Source organism: Vulpes vulpes, chromosome 16 (genome assembly GCF_048418805.1).
Source record: "Vulpes vulpes isolate BD-2025 chromosome 16, VulVul3, whole genome shotgun sequence".
Classification (NCBI taxonomy): Eukaryota; Metazoa; Chordata; class Mammalia; order Carnivora; family Canidae; genus Vulpes; species Vulpes vulpes.
This window is the reverse complement of record NC_132795.1, coordinates 12,968,927-12,984,180: the sequence shown is the minus strand read 5'-3', so window position 1 is coordinate 12,984,180 and position 15,254 is coordinate 12,968,927. Positions and strand designations below refer to the sequence as shown.

The 15,254-nt window shown below is 38.2% G+C and overlaps 1 protein-coding gene across 11 annotated transcripts in view; it reads right to left on the bottom strand.

The window, feature by feature from the left end:
* Nucleotides 1-14,616, bottom strand: part of KANSL1L (KAT8 regulatory NSL complex subunit 1 like) — a 129,426-nt gene extending 114,810 nt beyond the window's left edge. For 2 of the 11 annotated variants that reach the window (XR_011998044.1, XM_072743022.1), the window contains exons 1-2: nucleotides 13,835-13,998; nucleotides 12,750-12,843 (exon numbers count right to left, since the gene is read on the bottom strand). The gene's annotated coding sequence lies outside the window, so the exon portion shown is untranslated. Of the gene's footprint in view, nucleotides 1-12,749; nucleotides 13,556-13,720; nucleotides 13,999-14,421 lie in introns of those variants that run through there. The other 9 variants (XM_072743024.1, XM_026002218.2, XM_072743023.1 and 6 more) reach the window with 9 other exon arrangements.
* Between the last annotated feature and the right edge of the window lie 638 nt (nucleotides 14,617-15,254).

The window sequence follows — 15,254 nt, the reverse complement described above, 5'->3', positions numbered from 1 at the left end:
CGGATGCTAGCTGCCATGCTATGAGCTGGAAAGACCCACATGGCAAAGAAATAACGTCTCTAACCAACAAACAGCAACTACCAAAAAAACAAACAAAAACAAACAAACAGCAACTACCTAAAGCCTGCCAAAAGTTATGTGAGTAATCCGAGAAGCAGATCCTTCCCCAGTCTAGCCTTCAGATGATGGAAGCCCCAGCTAATACACTGATTGCAGCCTTATGGGAAATCTTGAGCCAGAAGCACCCAGCTAAGCCATGCTTAGATTCCTGATCCATAGAAGCTGTGAAATAAAGACATCAAATTGGGGTCCAACTTGTTATATAGCAATAGACAACTAATACACTTGGATATGAAGATTTTTGGGTTCTAGCCTCTGGAAAGCCCATCCTTATCATAGTTTCAATTCTAAGATTTCCATGAAGTTCCCCTATATTATATTCACTAGTGTATCCTTATAAAAATCCCAGCCTCAAAGTCTTTCTACATTGCAACCAAAAGAAACTCATGAAAATATATGTCTCCTATAATTAAGAGATTTAATTATGTTCATATAGACTTTATTTTATGCAATATATCATGTTGATTGATTTGCAAATATTGAACCACCTTGTATCCCTGGAATAAATCCCACTTAATGTTTACTTTTATCATTAAACATGACACATTTGTCCCCATGTTTAAAATTAAATATGTGATCTTTACTTATAATGTATCCTGATTATTCTAAACTCTACTATTCTGAGTTCCTCCATATTACATACACCAGACTTACACTAACATTTTTAAGGATCTATGAAGGCTTGGATTTTGTTATTTTGCTATTTTGTTAACTACTAGTAGCATCCCTCATTTTATTGCACTTCACTTTATCACTTTTTGCTTATAGTGCATTTTTTTACCAATTGAATGTTTGTGGCAACCCCACACAAGCAAGCCTATCAATGCCATATTTCCAACAGCATATGCTCACTTCATGTCTCTGTGTCGCATTTTCATAACTCTCACAACATTTCAAACTTCATTATTGTTGTATTTGTAATGGTGATCTTGATTAGTGATAATGACTCACTGAATACTCAGATGACAGTTTTTAGCAACAAACTAGTTTTTAATTAAAGTATGTACAGTTGACCCTTCAGCAATGCAGGGATTAGGGGTGCCAACCACCAATATAGTTGAAAATCATGTATAACTTTGACTCCTCCAAAACTTAACTATTAGAAGGCTTACCAACAATATAAACAGTCAAGTAACATATTTTATGTGTTATATGTATTTTATCGTGTATATTTACAATAAAGCTAGAGAAAAGAAAATGTTAAGAAGTCCTAAAAGAAATACATTCACAACACTATATTTACCGAAAAAAAATCTGTTTCAGTGGACCCACCTGATTCAAACCCATGTTGTTCAAAAATCAAGTATATATTGTTTTTTCAGGCATAATGCTATCGCATACTTAATAGACCACATTATAGTGTAAACAAAACTTTTATATGCACTGGGAAGCAAAAAATTCACTTGACTTGCTTTACTGCAATATTTACTTTGGTGATCTAGAACTGAAAACACACTATCTTCAAGGTATGTTTCTTTCCTATCAACATGAAAAAGTATCTGACATACAGCAGATGGTCAGTAAATATCTGGTAAATAAGTGGTTACCATTATATTTAGAATAAAATCCAAAGTTGCCCTTTCCATGGCCTACAAAGTTCTACATTATCAAGTCCCTGATTACTTCACATTCTACATCTTTTTTCATGGATTACTACACTCCACCAACACTATTCTGTGCTATTCTTGAAACACACAGAAAGTCTTTGCTTCAGGGATTTTGTACTTGCAATTCTCTCAGCCTGGAACAGTTTTCCACAGATAAGATGGCTGACTCCTTCAATTCATTCATATTTCTGCTCTTCAATTCCCTCATTAGAGTCTTGGCTTGACTAATATGTGTAAAATAGCTTCAGCCAATCAGCACTCCATTTCTTATACTGCTTATTGTTCCTGACACATCTGATATTTTTTACATTCTAGTGAGGAATTTATTTTAAGGGTAGAACTATATTTTGGTCAAGGTTCTAATTGCCAGTACTTAAAACAATGCCTAGTACACAATAATTGTCAGATATTCATTGACTGACTTAATAAACAAGCGAGTCATGATTTTGAAATGTGTTCCAAGACTTACGTTGTAATAAATAGTAACATCCATTCCAATTATTATTTTTAAAATAAATGTTAGAAACACAGCAAATATAAAAATAATGTGTCACAACCAAATGTGTTTTCCAATAGTACATACTGGTTCAGTATCTTTTTATTTTAAGATTTATTTATTTTAGAGAGAGTGAGTAAATGAGTAGGGGGAGGGGCAGAAGGAAAGAGAATCCTGAAGCAGACTCCCCACTGGGTGAGAGCCCAAAACAAGGCCTGATCTCAGGTCCTCAAGATCATGACCTGAGCCAAACTCAAGACTCAGCTGCTCAACCACAACTGTGGCTCAATATTTAAAAAATAAAATCATTGAGTGCCTGGGTGGCTCAGTTGCTTAGGTGACTGAGTACTGATTTCAGTTCGGGTCTTTATCTAAAGGTCCTGAGATTGAGCCCACACTGAGATCTGCACTAAGATTCTCTCTCTTTCCCTCTCCCTTCCCTCCTATCCCCTGCTCACACTTGCTCACTTGCTCTCTCTTAAATAAATATTCAATCAATCATTATAGTGATATTCACCATATTAAAAGATTAAAAAAGAAAATATATGATCTTAATAGATGAAAAAAAAATTGACAGAATCTAATATCCTCATGACTAGGAAAAAACCCTTAGATTAGGAAAAGAAAGAAAACTGCTTAACGTGAGAACATCTACACAAAATCCTAAAGATCATTTTAGAATTAATGATGAAAGATTGAATGTCTTTGCCCTATGACTGGTAATGAGACAAGCTATCTCTGTTCTCACCACTCCTATTCATCATCATACTGAGGTCCTAGCCTGTGGAACAGATGAGAAAAAGAAATAAAAGGCATGCAGATTGGAAAGGAAAAAGTAAAACTGTCTATTCACAGATGACATTATTCTCTATATAGAAAATCCCAATGAATTAAAAAAAAATAAAAGCTTCCAGATCTAATGAGTTTACTAAGGTAGCAGACAGAAGGTCAAGTTACAAACATCATTTGTATTTTAAAATGAAAAACTGGATGATAAAAAAATCAAGGAAGAACCAAATAAATGGAGTGATATGCTGTGTTCATGGGTTACTGAATATCATTGTAATGTTAATTCTTCTTTAAAATCTGATCTATAGATTCAACATAATCCCAAACAAAATCTTGGCAGAATTTTTTGCTGATATCAACAAGCTGATTCAAAAATTTATACAGAAAAAGGAACTAGAAACCAAAACAAGAAAAAGAACAAAGGAGGACTCAAACTACCTATCAAAGCAAAAGGACTCAAACTACTTAGTGAAAAATAAATGTGGCATTGGCAAAAGAATGAACACAAAATCAACAGAAAAAATAGAGAGCTCCAAAACAAACCAACACCCTAACAGTCGAGTGATTTTTGACAAAGATGTAATGACAATTCAATGTAAAAAGACTAATTTTAAACAAATGGTTCTGGAACAAAAAGACATCTATATGCAAAAAAAACTGAAACAATCTATATTCATATGCTATACCTTATATAAAAATGGTCACATCCATCAGAATACATCACAGACCTAAAAGGTAAACTTAACACCATAAAACTTCTAGAAAAATACACAGGAGACAATGTTTATGATACAAGGTTAGACAAAGATTTTTTTAGACAGGACACGAAAAACATTATTCATAAAAGAAAACTGATAAACTGGACTTCCTCAAAATTAAAGTAAATAATAAGATAAACATAAGAAACTATTTAAAAACATAACAATTTAGTAGGAGTCTTTGACATATAAATACAGAAGATATATATTCAAGTTAATAGAAATCAAACGTGCATACTCCTGAAAGACAATGAATTAACCATCAGGTTAACTCTAAATAATGGTTTCAACCATTACAGTTTTAAACTGTAATTATTTTCAATCACTATTTTTATGCATAATGAACAACTGACTAGAGGTAGAATGCATAAGGAGTACTGATTTAGAGCATAAAATAATGATTTCTGCAAATTCACCTCAATAGTGAGCTAAACAAGTTTTGGTGACTAATGTTGATTTGCCTCAAAAGTCCACATTCTTGAGTTTTCAGACTATAGGTGGCAGTCAATTGTTCAGCATACTGTAGTTTTTTTTTTTTCCCCTTGGGAGTACATATCATAGGATGTGTTGATGTGGACTGTAAAATTGCAATTTCCTTGCAACTATTTTGTAATGATATCTATTTCTAAAGTTTGTTATACTTGTACAGAGTTGATGGTTTTTTTTCCCCAAGGAAAAAAAAAATGGCCTAAAAAAGTATAAAGACTTACAAATACTAAATATAAAAAATTTTTCTCAAATTAGAAAAATTAGTTCCATTAGTTCTTTAAGCTGTATGCCACATGATCACAATTATTTTATAGCACTTAAAGGTGTCTCCAGTATTTCAGAAGCCAATTTTAAAAACAAGACAGTAAGAATATCTAGCTACAAGTAAAGTCATCTGGTTTTCATTTCAGTATAAAGACTAACCATACCACAATATGTTATTTATAGAGAAGTGCTTGTGAATGGCAGCTGAAAACCTATTTCATCTTTTAAAAACAAAACAAAATGAAAACCTTCCAAAAATTACAGAAATAAACAAGTTTAAAAAAAGAAATAGACAAATTGACTTTTCAAAAACAGAAAATGAAGAAATGGCCAAACCTGAGTCCAAATTGTTTTGTCTATTTTTGGTAGGAGCTAGATTTTTAACCGCCACTTAATATATATTTGATATAAAACCAAGCATTCAACAATTCAGTAAATATATATTTATTGAGCAAATGTGACAAATACTATCCTAGTTACTAGAAAAAGGACAGTGAACATGAAAAATAAGGTTTCTATTCTCACAGAGCTTATGTTCTAATAAATGGTAGATACAGAATAAGAAGACAAATTAAAAAATACCAAGTATATAAGGGTTCCATGTTTTTATAAAAAAATTAAACAGTGATACAGCATGCCAACATTGGGACAGAAATTAATGTAGAATTGTAGATGAATGAAGACCTTGGTGTTGATGAAACTGCTCTCAAATCTGAAATGACAATAGCAAAGCAACCAAATTTGGGGGGTAAGAGCCATCCAAGGAAAAAAGACAACTAATAAAATGCTTTAAAGCAGGAATAATTCTGATGTGTTTGTGTAACAAAAATAACAAATATATTTAGAACATAATGAGCCAAAGAGACATTACGTAAAAAGAAATAAGGTCAGAGAGGCAAATGGTTTGCAGAGCCATTTTATGTAAGTCAAAGGAAAACCACTGAAGATATTTGGATAAGGTAGTAACATGATCTAATTTACATTTTTATTTTTAAAAAATTACTCTAGCTGTTCTATAAAGAAAAGGTTTACATGGAAGAAAGAACGGAAATAGCTTCCAAGTACAAAAGCAGAGAGACCAATTAAAAAGCTACTTGAAGTTATCTAAACAAGAGATGGTACCAGCGACCTAGAACTAGTAAGGTAGTAGTAGAAATGAAAATGGGTGAATCTAAGATACATTTCAAGATAGAACTGACGAAACTTCTGACAGCCAAGATTTTATGGGGCCTAAGGGAAGGAAAGCAATTAACTATGACTCTTAGATTTTTTGGGTTGAGGATTGGTCAGTGATGTTATTTTCTGAAATGCAGCAGACTTGAAGAGACAGAAGGTAAAGGGAGAAAAATTAAAAGTTCTGTTTAGGATATACTGAGTTACCTATTAGCCATCAAATGGAAGCAATCAGATAAGTCTAGAGTTTAAGCAAGAATTCAGTTAGAGATATTTTTGGGAGTCACTGGTCAAAAATAGTATTTAAAGCCAAAGGACTAGAAGAATTTATCTAGGGAAAGATTATAGGCAAAGAAGAGAAAAGGGCCCAGGATCAAGCTCTGGGGTTCCTTCACATTTGGGGGGAGGTAAAGAAGGAAGAAAAGCACAAAAAGTCTAGTCAATGAGGAGAAGGGAATTCCAGAGTGTATGGTATTGAGATCTCTTAAGTATTTAAAAGTACATGAAGAAAACAGGGGCATCCCTATCAAATGCTACAATGAAGCCAAACAGAACAAGGATAATAGAGTAACACAGGATATATTACTTTCTAAACAATCTGTTAAAAAGCCTTGTTTATTCTTAGTTAAAAATGAATTAAATACCCAACCCTCCCTGCCTCCAGATATTCTGTCCTCCCTAAGAGGGGGAAAAAACTAAGAAGCATTTGTGCAGTTTATAGGCCAGGGGCACAAGCTTCCTAAAAGACCTAACCATCAGACTACAGAATGCTTCCCCAACAGGGAACCTGGGTGGCTCAGTCAGTTAAGCGTCACGATCTCATGACCTCAAGGCTGTGAATCAAGCCTCACATAAGGCTCCACAATTAGCCAGGAATCTGCTTGGGATTTCTCCCTCTTCCTTTCCCCTGGCTCATGCTCTCTCTAAAATAAATAAGTAAATAAATAAATACACACATACATAAACATACACATACATACATACAATTAAAATAAAACAAATTAAATTAAATTAAATTAAATTAAAGGCAAGCAAGCAAGCTTCCCCAACATCTTACTAAAGGCCTATTTACTGGAGTTCCTTTTACCCAGTACAGCATGTCCCATTTTTTAACAAGAAATTACAAGGCTTACTAAAAGGTATAAACATAGTTTGAAGAGACAAAGCAAGCATCAAAACCTGATTCAGATATGGCAGGAATGTTGGAATCATGAAACTATAATTTAAAAGAACAAGTTTAATTAATTTGCTAAGGCAAATTTCCCGAATAGAAAAAGTATACAACACGTTAAGAATAGATAGATAATATAAGCAAAGAGATGGAAGTTCTAATAAAGAATCAAAAAAGAATTAGCTAAAAATCAATAACAGGACAAGAAAAACGAGAATGCCTTTGATGGACTCATTAGCAGACTGAACGTGGCTAAGAAAAGAATCTCTGAGCTTGAAGATATGTGAACAGAAACTTCCACAAGTGAAAAGCAAAGAGGAGAAAGCAAAAACAAACAACAAAGCCAGAATAGAGTATCTGAGAACTATGGAACAACTACAAAATATGTTTATGCGTAATGGGAATACCAGAAGCTGACCACAAAAAAGGAGAAATATTTGAAGCAGTGACAACTGAGAATTTCTCCAAATTAATGTCAGATATCAAACCATAGATCCAGGAAGTTTAGAGAACACAAAATGACAAAAAGTAAATTAAATAGCATACATCACTAGATAAATGAAGCACTGTATTAAAACTGTATTACATAAGTTATATACAATAATAGCATACTTACAACAAATAGTTCATCTAAAAATTTTTACTAAAAATCATTTATCACAGATTTTTCAAATTAAAATAAAAGCCATATGAAGGCACTGTTTTCACTCAGTGCTATAACTTAGAATATTGTTTGGTAATATCAAGCAGGCCCTTAACAAATATTTCTTCAATAAAGAGCATCAAAAATAATAAAATTACAGCTGACCCTTAAAGAACAGGAGTTTGAACTATGTAGGTCCACTCATATGTGGATTTTTTTTAATAAGTACAGTACTATAAATGCATTTTCTCTTATGACTTACTTAATATAAACATTCTTTCCTCTAGCCTATTTTAAGAATAGAGTATATAATATACATATTAAATATGTGTTAATCAGCTGTTTATGTTACAGGTAAGGCTACCAGTGAACAGTTGATTATCAGTAGCTAAGTTTTGGGGGAGTCAAATATTATACATAGACTTTCAACAGCATGGGGGGGGGTCAGCACAGCTAACACCCACATTGTTCAAGGGTCAACTATACTTTAGTTGACCTCAAGGTCATGAACCTCAAGGAAGGAGGTTCATGAGATATTTTGTTACGAAAGGAGTCTTATGGTTAGGAAATATTGGTATAGAACATTGCTGTCCGATAGAAATTTATTATTATTTCAATCTGTAATCAAAATAAAAATATTTTAATGAGTTTACGTTTTGTATATGTGGTAAGTCACAAAATCCAGTGTGTTCTTACATTTAGCATAAACTTAATTTGAACTAACCACATATTAAGAGCTCCAAAGTCACATATGTTAAGGACTACTGTGCTGGACAGTACAAAGTATAAAGTATATAGCCCCCTAAGTAAACAGGAATCAACCATTAACTAAAATATTTCAGTCCCCAAAGTTCTTAGCCAAATACATCATTTAGTATTTTTAGGCACCTATAATATTTCAGATGATTCAAAAATATGGAAAAGATAAATCCTCAAAGAGCTTTCAAAAAAAACATCTTGATCTTCTCATGAATATTTAGTTTCTAATTATTCTGGTTTCTAATTATTCAGTTTCTAATCATGCACATAATTGAGTGGTGATAAAAAGTATTTGAATCTTAGCTAAATCTAAGAAATTTCATTCTAGTCGCTAAAATACTATATTTACTCCAGGCACCATTTATTTCACATATACCTAAGATACTCAGGCAAACAGGTCCCTCTTCTAAGAGTTTAATATATAGGACTTTGAAGAACTTATAATGGATAAAACTGAGAAAAACTAAACTCCTTTTGATCACAAATACAAAAAATAATAAGCTAACAAGACCTGCAAGCTAAGAAACCAACCATATCAGTGTCCTTTCAAAGAAAGAAACTAGTCAGATTATCCTGATTATCTGTTAAGAAGTAAATGTTCTTGATAATCCAAAAATCAACTGTATTTCCTGAGCATGAATTTCACTTGTTTTTACAACAAAGTTTTCAACTTACTTTCCAGTTTAAATAAATAAATAAATTCCTTAGCACATCCACAGCCCAGAAATTTTGAAGGTGGCAAAAAACAAAACCAAAAACTAATCCATTATGAATCTTTTACAGATAATCCACCAAATAAATAACCCTACAGTGAATAGTCAAGATTTCACTACATATCCTTTTTTCTTAGAAGAATCACAAAAAAATACCATCCAGAGAGAAAACTGCAGCCAGGCAAGCCAAAGTTAATGCCTTTAAATAATAAACATTTACAAACTACAAAGAATCAAAACTTTTTGCCTTATCTTTTTGGCCATATTAAATTTGATTATTATACATAAAATCATATTAGTTCAGTAAAAAGTCTACATCATAAATTCTAATTTGGTCTACAATCTAATAACACGTTCATTGTAAATAAGGAAAAAATTTGTTATATTACCGTAGGTAAAAAAGTTTTGCCCTGATTTCTACAAAATATTTCCATTATTAATGACTTAATCTTTTTTATAAATTATATTTATAAATTTAGAATTAAATGTAAGATGGTCCTGTAGAGACATCACGAGATATATAAATATTGTGTCATCCCTCAAAAGTTGCATGTACATAGTGAGATAATTACGATGTCAATAATTTCTGAATTGATCCTAACACTTAGATCAGGTCTTTACAATATACAGGTCATATATACGCAATAATTTTTGGCATACATTCTAAAAAAAAACAAAAGTTTGCAAATCTAGTCTACCTTCAGAATTGAAACTAGATAATCTACAAAATTTAGATAAGAACCACCCTTCCTCCTGAAAATGAACATTAAAATTAAAGCCCAAATCTGTTTTTCCACACCCTAAAATAGTGCTCCAGATTTTAACTATGATTTATATTCTAGCATGTGTACATATATTCCATATAGTCCGTGGAAAATATCCTATTCAAATCCACCCTGAACATTAATTTTTCAACAGAAATCTGGATAATCCCAATTCTCTTAAATGTAATAATATGAACTAGGAATTACAGCATCACCAATAAGGCAGATTCATCCTTTAAGTTTAAATACAGTAAAAACTACCAACAGCATTTTGAGAGAGGGGAGAAGCCTTGAGTGGGAACAAATATTAAGTTATTCCCACAGATACAACTTAAATGTGTTTCAGACAGCTGATCCATTAGAATACCAGAAAAAAAAATAGGAAGAAAAAAAAAAGACAAATTTTCTTAGCAAAGTGAGAGGTTTTTCAAACATTACTATAAGACTCAGAATTTTTAATTTGTAACTCATAAAGGAAAAGTCCAAGAAAAACAACAGAAGTAATGAGAGCTTACACTGCTATAATTTTACTCTTCAAAGATATAGGAATTAATGGAAGGCATAAGTGCTAAATACACTGTTACGTTTTCAAGATTTCACTATGGTAAATATGGGCATTCTCAATTTACAGCAGAAAACACTGTAGTAATTGGCATGACCCGGGTACAGTTGGCTCAGTACTTTGTACTCGGTAATGTTTATAGCAAGAACTTCTTCCACTTTGAAAACTATCCCTAAAAAGGAATTCTCTTTGAAGACTAAAGGAATTTAATTAAAGATAAAGTCACTTGGGTGGCCAAATAATACATCAAACAGATCATACTTCAAGCAGAATTATTACTATTCAGTTGTGAGTCCATGACTCATAGGAATATAAATGAAGAGTTGTTTGTGCATCTCTTGGATCCAGGAATTTACATTTGCTCCAATTTAATTTCATGTCGTTAAACACCAATTAATGACCTACTACCACATAAAAAAATTTTTTAATTACTTTGAAAAAAACATGCTTGAAAATTCTTGGTCTCATAGGACTGAAAATAGACAATACAAAGTTCATTACAAAAATCAACAAAACCTCAATATTATAAATGAACGCATTTTCTCCCAATTCTGCAATACTTCAAACTGTCACATCGATATAGAAATAAAACGCGCTTCTAAAAACCTAAACATATTATCAAGTATTAAAGACTTTCATTATTAATAGTCTTCAGATTTTCATTATACACTGTCCACAGGCAAATACAATATTATTATTTTTATTAACATTTGCTGGTTGTTTATCCTACATGCAATAAGGAGCCCAGTTCACAGAAATCTCTCTTAAGACATCATTTAAAAGGAAATACAAATAGAAATCTTGTGGAAATGATATACTTTCCTTGCCTTTTGAAATTGAACACACAGAAAGTAACGTAAGACTGTACCGATGATGCAGGGCCATCCTTATGTACACTATTCCATTATAGTCCCGTAATGCAGTCAGGACTTTTAGGATAGAGGTATAAGATAATATGCTTTAAATTCAGTAAACTGGTTGCTACTTCCCTACGACCTGTCACTTCTGTTGCAGGCAGCCTCACTCTTTGCAGTTTATAACTTGAGAAGCCTAACTGGTAAACAATCCTAAACACAATCCTAAACCTGAAGGAGACAGCTTTCTGCCTCCTTTACGATCTAATACTGTATAGACTAATGCAAAAGGATATGCGAGGAAAACAACTGAATAGATGAAAATAAGAATTACAGATGACATACGGTTTTGTGGTAGGCTAAAGGCAGTAAAAGATGTTACAGGCAGTAATAGGTGGACTATCAAGAACAATGTGAATAATCAAACAAAGGAACTTTAGACAGTAGGCTTAAAAAAAAACACAGGAAAGGCTACACATGAAACACAATGATGGCAGTGAAATCTGTAAATGAATTCCATACAAGATAGAAAAGTGAATAAAGGAAATGAAATAGTTTATCATAGCAAATGGCATAAAAACTGGACGGAGCTCTTGGGATAATGCAGCAGTTGAACAACGAGAAGTCACTGGACCTCTTAGTAGACAACTGTGAGATCAATGAAGCCCCTACCTGAAGACAGAAGTACTCAAAGTAATGAATCAAACAATAAAGGTAGAAACGCAGGGGGTAAACTGAGTAAGACAAACAGCAAGACATCATTTCCTGATCTTCCAGAGGTCAAAAAGGTAAATATTAACAAGCCAAATGGCAAGTATTCATTGCCATTTTGTGATGTGCAGCATATCAACTACAAAATATATTCTCCTCCTTCAAGCAGCTTACGATAAAAAAAAATAAAATAGATATACAACAGACATAGTGGGGAAAAAAATTAATGCAAATTAAAGCAAGGGTTTTTTTTTGTGTCAATACTAACACCAGATGATGAACAAAGATGTAACGTGAGGCTGGCTCATACACTAGAGGAGTATAAACTGACACAACATTCTGGAAGGCAGTTTGGTGATGTTCAAGAGCCTTAAACACACACACACGACCCCAGATTCTGACCTAGTAATTTCTTTTACAAATCTAAGGGGGGGGGGGATTTCAATGGCAATTCTCTGAAGTTTACAGGTCAGCAAAACATCAGAAACACCCCCAAACATCTGCCAACAAGAAAAGTTTCAGATAGGATAGTTACATGACATAGTTGTTAACAGCCAAAAATTATTTTTCAAGGACCGATGACTCGAGAACGTTTATAGGAGGCAGAGTCAAATGAAAATATTACCGCACGGACTCACCTGGGGGAAAAATTCACAAACACGCGTAAGAAAGTATTTAGAAATACAAACTACTTTTCTCGTTAACACTCTTTATTTTCCAAATGATTTTTTTTTTTTAAAGATCATTTAACAAAATAAGCAACTGTTATTTGGAAAGGCACATGTGATAGGCACGCAAGAGACAAATGCAAAAAAATAAAATAAAATAAATGTGACAGACGGCCTGGAGTAAGAAAGATCTCCTCTAGGAACTTACTCTGGAAGGACTGGGCAAGAGAAGCAGTGACCGTCTATCTGGATTAAAACTCTGAAGACACACGGGGCGGCCACCCTGACACTGGTCGGAGTAACTAAGTAGGTGGGAAAGTCAAAGGTTAACAGTTACTGGAACAGATTTCTGAAGATATTCAAATACATCCTACTTCATGATTCATTCAGTGTATACTCTTCCAGGAGGCTGGATTTAAAACAAAAAAAAAAGAAAAGAAAAAAAAAAAAGAAAAAAAAACTGACTTTTGCTATAAAACCGTTTCACTTCTCAATTTCTGCAGTTCCGCAGAATCGGGAGAGATCGCAAACCGCTTCTCCTGCGCTCCCAACTAACCACCTCAAAGCGGGGACCGTGTTGTGAAACTATTTGCAAGACGAAACAAACACTGAGAAAACAGGGGCTGGGACTTGCCCAGAGGAAACGTCCGGTTGAGAACCGCGGACGCGGGCACCGCTCCACGCTGGAAAACCTCCTTCCCAGGCGACCCACGTTCCAGGACCCCGGGTTTCTCCCCAACACCGGGTCCTCTTTAGAGCCGCCTCCGCCTCGTCAAAGACCCCTGCGGGTCCCGGCTGCGGGGCTGGGAAACAGCTCACAGAACTGACCCCATCCTGTACTTTTTTAGACCCATTCCCAGCAGAACCCGACTGGGCTCCAGGTCAAAGCCAACCGAGCAGGGCGAAAGTGAGTTACCGTCTGGAATCTCAGCAGCTGACTACAAAAAGTTTGGGGGGAAATAAAAAAAAAAAAAAAAAAAAGGAATGTGCTTCCCTCGGTCAAAAAAAAAAAAACCCCAACCATCCCCCCCCCCCCCGCCCCCACCCCTGCGCCGAGCCTCCCAGCTGATCCGCGGTAAAGGGTGGAGCGGATCCGCGGGCCCGGGCGGGCAGGGAACCAACCGCAGGACCGCCCCGCCCGGGCCCGGCCCCCCGGGGGCACAGTCAGCCTCTCCCGACCTCTCTCCCACCACCGGACGCCAGAGCCCTCCAGTTTCCCGCGACCCATCACCAACGCGTCCTCAAAATTTTCCAGCAACGTCCGTCCCCCCTTCCGAACACCCACGGACGCACCATGCCTCTCTACCCCCATCTAATCCTAAAATCCAAATCAACGTCGCCCGGAAATAAAGGATAAGATAAAAGAAAACAAGGGGTCACAGCGGCACGGCGCCCCCCAAGCCGGCCCGCCGCGACCGCACCCCGCGGAGGCGCGGCCGCCGGGGCCGGAGGCGGGGGGGAGGGGGCGGGCCCCGCGGACCACGTGTGCGGCCGTCTGCGCACGCGCCCGCCAAAACAAAAGGGAGGCCCGCCAAGCCCCGCCCCCGCCCCACGTGACCGCGCCGGGGCCGCCCCCACCCCTCCCTCCACGGCTGCGCTCCCCTCCCCTCCGCTCCGCTGCCAAGGCTGTTAGGTTTAGCCGTTTAAATTTGGCTGCGCTCCGACCCCTGCCCTAGAGCGCGATCCTGCGCCGGGACCCGGAGCCCGGCAGCCCGCAGCATTCGGGGGGCCAAGGGGCTGCCGTTCGGCCGCCCGGCCCGCCAGTCCCCCCGGCGCCGGAGGACTCCGCTCCGCTCCGCTCCCCCCGCCCCGCGCTGCCGCCGTCCGCGGCACAGGAGACCCACCCCCCTCCGCCCGCCGCTGAGACGCCGGCCACTCGCCTGCTGGGGCGCCCTGGCTCCCCTCCGCCGCCGCACCTTCGGTCCGGCCGTGGTGGGGGCTGCCGAGGTGATCTCTAGCCGCCCGCCCGCCTCCCCCCGCCCGGGGCGCCGCGGCCTCGTCTGCAGAGCGCGCCCCGCTCCCGCCCCGGCCGCCGCCGCCGCCGCCGCCGCGGTTTAACAGTCCGCCCGCTGCCCGCAGCTCCGGGCGGCTCGGGGACGGAACCCTGCCGCGGCGGCGGGGCGGGGGGCGGGGCCAGCGCCAGCCAATGGCAGCGGGGGAGGGGAAGCGCTATGCAAATGAGCGCGGGTGGCGGGGAAACCCCGGCCGGGGGCGGGGCCTGCGGCCGCGGCTCGGAGCGTTCTGGAAGCGGCTGGAGCGCGACGGTGCGGGGGCGGCGGGGGCGGCGGGGGCAGCGGGGGCGGCGGGGGCGGCGGCTCCCCGCCGGGGGCGGGTTCCGGGTCGTTCTCGCTTCCTCCTCGCCTCTTCCCTCGCCACTCACACACACACACACACACACACTCCACAAAAATCCGGGCGGGCGGGCGGGCGACTTCCCGCCCTTGCTCTATTTCTGCACGACCGTGCTAGGAAGCGCGCAGCCAGGGGCAAGTCAGGCTGCAGGGCGCCCGCGCTCGGGCTGCGCCGGCTCCTGCCTCCAGACCCCCCCGCCTGGCGGCTCCAGGGGCAAGTTTTAACAAAGCTCGGTCACAGCTGCCAAATCTGTACTTGTCCGTGCCTCTGGAGGAGGAGAAATTGCATACGTGCTCTGCGCCCCAATCCAGAGTCATCATCCCGTACGACCCCCGAGAGGCCCTGAACAGGGTGACAAATC